This window comes from Pristis pectinata, chromosome 28, assembly GCF_009764475.1.
Source record: "Pristis pectinata isolate sPriPec2 chromosome 28, sPriPec2.1.pri, whole genome shotgun sequence".
In the NCBI taxonomy this organism is placed as follows: Eukaryota; Metazoa; Chordata; class Chondrichthyes; order Rhinopristiformes; family Pristidae; genus Pristis; species Pristis pectinata.
In genome coordinates this window covers 14093493-14099402 of record NC_067432.1, presented here as the reverse complement: position 1 = coordinate 14099402, position 5910 = coordinate 14093493, and positions in this window count along the sequence as shown.

The following is a 5910-nucleotide window of genomic DNA, read 5'->3' as shown; positions in this document are numbered from 1 at the left end:
CAAAACTTTCTGCAGTGTTGACTGTGACTCAGTGGGAAGCACTCTTACCTCTGACTCAGAAGGTTGTGAGTTCACATCCCACTCTAGAATATTGGATACAAAAGCCCAGACTGCTGCTTCAGTTCAAGTTATGAGTGGGTGATACATTGTCAGAGATGTGGATGGTACTGAATGTTCTCTCAGTTGATCCATCTCACCCGGGAGAGGAGCTGATTGGTGCACAGGTGGAGCATGACCATTGCTGGCCCGGTAACCAGGGACAAAGTGGCCTTTAGGCTGGGTCCAAGACTCAGCTTTGACCTTTCAAAGCTGCCAAATAGGAAATTCTGTTTACGTTGGCAACAATACATTGTACAAATAACTGCTCAAAGTAAAGCTTCAAAGGCAGCTCCCACTAACCAAATCTCAAGATAGTACACTTTGTTATTAACAGCTGCATTTGTGCACATGAAATAACTGAAGTGGGTAAGTATTTCACTGTTCTTAAAAAATCAAACCAATTTAACACTTCACCATATTGCATTAGGGGAAGAGGGAAGGAACATTGCCACGACTTTTCCATCCAAAGTTACCATTTGTATTTCTATTTGAATTGATCCAGTCAGACATACAAAAATATAGCTGGTCAATTAAAAACCATCAAATTCATCAGGGTCATCTGCTTGTGTTCATTTGGTTGTTGAGTTGCTTGACATTGTGGCACTGGTTACCCAGCTGCTGCCTGGAACCACAGGGGGAGGAGGGAGAGGTGAAAGAGGGAGGGAGAGAGAGAGAGAATGATGAATGTGAAGAAGGGGAGAGAGTGGGAAAGGGGAGGAAGAGAGTGAGGAGAAGGAGGAGATAGGGGAGAGGGGCAAGAGAGGAAAGGGAATGGGAGGAGTTATCTTCTCCCCTCCCTTATCGTTCATCAGGGCAGACGATGATATTTTCACTCCATTTCCGTGGATTCTGGGACGGCTAATGAGCCTATGCGGATCCATGGACTTTGTCACAAGTAGGGGAGGAGGTGCTTGATGCAGCAGGTGTAGTTTAGGAGTTGCTGGACTCCTTTTGCTGTATTTGCTTGGCTCTGACCTGCAGAAGGTGAGTAGATGAAAAGCCCTCAGTCAAGATGGCATGCCTTCTTATTGATAGCAATCAGTAATGCTATTTTCCTGTTACGTGTCATGTTAATGTTCATATATTTTACTGTTCTGCTGGCTGGCTGGTACTTGTAACCAAACAACTGACCTCTTTCTCTCTTGTGCTGACCTTACCTTATTTTTAACTCTTCCGTTTTAGACAATCAGCCCCACTTTGCAAACGTAATTGCTGAGATAGAATCAAATCCCACCATAACTGATGCAAATCCCTTTTCCCTTGAAAAGTGCTTAAAGTTCTCCTCTCCTTTCTGAGCAACAGACCACAATCAGTGAGGACAGGTAGCAACACCTCCAGCACGATTATTCTCAGCACTGGTGCCCCACAAGGCTGTGCCCTCAGCCCCCAACTCTACTCCCTATACACTCATGACTGCATGGCCAGATTCTACGCTAACTCCAGCTACAAGTTTGCAGATGATACCACCGTAGTGGACTGTATCTCAAATAACAATGAGTTGGAGTACAGGAAGGAGATAGAGAGTTTAGTGACATGGTGTCATGACAACAACCTTTCCCTCAATGTCAGCAAAACAAAAGAGCTGGTCATTGACTTCAGGAAGGGGGGCAGTGCACATGCACCTGTCTACATCAATGCTGCTGAGGTTGAGAGGGTTAAGAGTTTCAAGTTCCCAGGAGTGAACATCACCAAAGGCTATCCTGGTCCAAGCACATAGATGCCACGGCCAAGAAAGCTCACCAGTACCTCTACTTCCTCATAGGTTAAAGAAATTTGGCATGTCCCCTTTGCCACTCAGTAGCTTTTATTGATGCACCACAGAAGGCATCCTATCTGGATGTATCACAGCTTGGTACGGCAACTGCTCTGCCCGGAACCGCAAAAAACTGCAGAGAATTGAGGACACAGGCCAGTGCATCATGGAAACCAGCTTCCCCTCCATGGACTCTGTCTATACCTCTCGCTGCCTTGGTGAAGCAGCCAGCATAATCAAAGACCCCACACACCCGGGTCATTTTCTATTTTCCCCTCTCCCATCAGGCAGAAGATACAGGAATCTGAGAGCACATACCACCAGGCTCAAGGACAGCTTCTATCCCACTGTTATAAGAATATTGAACGGTTCCCTTATACGATAAGATGGACTCTTGACCTCACAATCTGTATTGCACCTTATTGTCTATCTGCACTGCACTTCCTCTGTAGCTGTGACACTTTACTTTGCATTCTGTATTATTTTATCCTGTACTACCTCAATGCACTGTGTAATGAATTGATCTGCACGGACAGTATGCAAGACAAGTTTTTCACTGTACCTTGGTACAAGTGACAATAATAAACCAATACCAATCTCAAGGATTCTAATCCATTTTCCTTTCAAGAAATGTTTTCATCTTGGCATTGCCGTTACATGCAATGTTACACTGAACAATATCTGAATGACCCTCAGCAAAGCTTCAGATACACACTGAATGTTTCCTCACTCACTTAAAACAGACTATTGCTTTTGCCTTGGACTCCTAAGCTGATGCGTCATCAAAATGCTTTGATTTTTTTTTAAGAGTTGGATAGTAGTGTGTTCCTTTATTTTTAGGACCAAGGTTCAGAATAGAGCCAGTACATCTCTATCCATTTATATTTCTGCTTCTTTTACAGTTTAGTCTGGTGAATTTTTCACTAAGAAATCCCTGTCTGCACATAATATTGTGTCTACTTGTAATGTGCCGACTGCAGTCCTAACCTTTAGCCTGCTCAGTATGGATTCACATTGCCACACTCAAATAGGTTTTCAGCATACTAATGGATCCTCCTTTCTTAAGCTTTTAGAAAGGGTACTTTTCTAAAGTGAACTTAATATGAAACTTCCATTCATGTATCATTACAGCTATTGAAGCCAATGTTCATATTTGAGTAAAATTAATGCTTATCATTTAAAGAATTGAAAGTCACTGCTCCAAAGCAACACTTCTTTAATGAGAAAGCAATGCTTTGAGATACAAGCAACTGCAGATGCTGGAATCTGGAGTGAAAAAAAATACAAGATGCTGGAGGAACTCAGCGAGTCAGGCAGCATCTGTGGAGGGAAATGGACAGTCGACGTTTCAGGTCGTGACCAGCTGAAGGGTCTCAACCTGAAACGTCGACTGTCCACTTTCCTCCATAGGATCTTCGCAACCCACTGAGATATACTTTGAGATATACTGGGCCTGCAGCACAGCAATTGCCGTTCTATCCAGCTTGGTGTAAGTGCGAGTAAATGCCCCACGTGAGCCTTAGATCCCACATGGACCTTCCGCCAACTCTCTTCAACCAACATTACCCATATCTCAATGATTATCCATATTTAAGTAATATGATCTGCTTACATACAACAAGCTGGGGATGCAAATGTATGAAGAAGCCAGACATTGAAGAAATTGTAGCCATGTTGGTTGTGAACAGCACAAACATTATTTTACTGCATGCAGGAACCTGGATGACTATTTGTATTGAAAGAAGTGAGTTCTTTCATTTTGTATAAGCTCAAGGCTTCAGATATTTTGATTAGGATTATTTTAAAATACTTCACCTGTCCAATAGACTGGACTCTAAAGCTTGATGTCTTGGTACTCACTGAGGTGAGATTAAAGATGGCATTTAAAGAACCATTTCCTAAAGTTGTCCAAAAATTAACAGCATCCTGTGCAAATTAACTTCTGTACATTTTTAAAATAATTTTCTATCAACATAAATATTGACTTCTTACTCTAAATGGGAAATATAAAAATGTGATGGAAAATACTTCAAAAAAAAATCTGTGGTTCTTTTACCAATTTTGTTCCCATCTACAAAACTGATCTCCAAATGCTGGTGTGGACAAAAAGTGGGGAACTAATTTGATGCAGGAAAATAACATTGTTTGAAGGCAGGATGGATTATTGTCCCTGTTGGAAGCAAACGGGCACATGGACCTTGCTGGCAACAGGCCAATGAGTTGTGGGCATGAAACAGTCATTCCAATACAGTTTGTTAGTTAAGGTTCAACAATATTAGACCCACTTGGCTACCATCAAATTGTGTGGTGAAAGAGTAGGTTTGGAGTCAAAGGAGTTGTTCCTGGGTCAACAGGAAACTTGTCATGACTGGCCTCTTCAAATCAATCGCCCTTGGTAATGCTTGGAGTTTGCATGACATATGGTCTGACTACTTCCAATCTAAAATAGCAATAATGGTCTCAGGATCCTGATTTTCTTATCAAAATATGATTTTTGTCTGATTTAGGTGAGTGTTTTCAACAGCCAAGGTAGGTCCTTTCCAAAAAAAGCAGCTACAGCATCGGCTACCAACCCCATTTTGAGGTCATTACCAGGTGGTTGGCTACAAGTCAAACTGATTGATATCAATCCCAGTAAGAGAGGTGAAGAACAAAATATCCTTCCTCTTTTGGTGATAACACGTTCTTATTCTCTTTCTCTTTACTATATTTAGAAAACTGTGGAAATACACAGCAGGTGAGGCAGCATCTGTGGAGAGAGAAAATTAACTAACGCTTCAGGTTGAAGATAAGATATCTTTATTAGTCACATGTACATCGAAACACACAGTGAAATGCATCTTTTGCATAGGGTGTTCTGGGGGCAGCCCACAAATGTCGCCACGCTTCCGGCGCCAACATAGCATGCCCACAACTTCCTAACCCGTGAGTCTTTGGAATGTGGGAGGAAACCGGAGCACCCGGAGGAAACCTACACAGACACGGGAAGAACGTACAAACTCCTTACAGACAGCGACCGGAATTGAACCCGGATCGCTGGCGCTGTAAAGCGTTACGGTAATCGCTAGACTACTGTGCCTGCCCTCAAAACCGAAGACCCCTCAAAACAACAATAAAACATTACAGATCCGGGAGGGCAGTATCTGCGATACAGCAGATTACTATTAGGCTGTGAAACAAAAACAGACAATACTGAAAACTCTGACAATGTGTCTTCAACCTAAAACATTAACTCTTTCCCTCTTTCCACAAATGCTGTCTGACCTGTTGAGTGTTTATGGCATTTTGTTTCAGATTTCCAACACATGCAGTTTTTTGATTTTTATTATCAGGATGTTACAGCAGGTTGTGATCACTTCAACAAGATATAATATGAATTCAAAATCGAGATTTTTAGGGATGGTACCTGATATCATGTGAGATGCAGAGAGTTTGTACCAGGAATAAAGAGGAACATATTATCATGCATCCCATGACATTAGCAGAAAATGCCACAGACACTCAGCAGATCAGGCAGCATTAGTTGATTACCGGTCGGCCTTCGACATGAAACATGAACATCTTCGCTCTCCGCAGATGCTGCCTAACCTGCTGGGTACTTCCAGCATTTTCTGTTTTTATTTTGGATTTCCAACATCAGCAGTTTTTCAATTTACTTGCAGATGATATCAAGCAGAGAAATAAAAGGATGTTGTCAGTACAACAGAATAATATGAAGATTATTGCAGTATCTTCTCAGGAATACAATATCAGGGATACAGCAAAGTATTACCAGGCACATGGGAGTAAATACTTGTTTCAAGCAAAATCCTTAATTCTCCCTGTTGGACTGTGGAACACAGTATATCACTGACCATTAAAGGCTGGGCTGCACTGCAGACTATGGATGCAAGCCTGACTCTACACACTGAATGCCATGCCTGTAACTTCCACAATCGGGCATGAATGAAATGTATATGACTAATCTCAGAATCAGCCTCCAACGACTGACATTGTGCAGAAAGGGCGCTGCTGCATATCAATCAGGCGCCAGTGTACCGTGGTCAGAAGGACTGGCC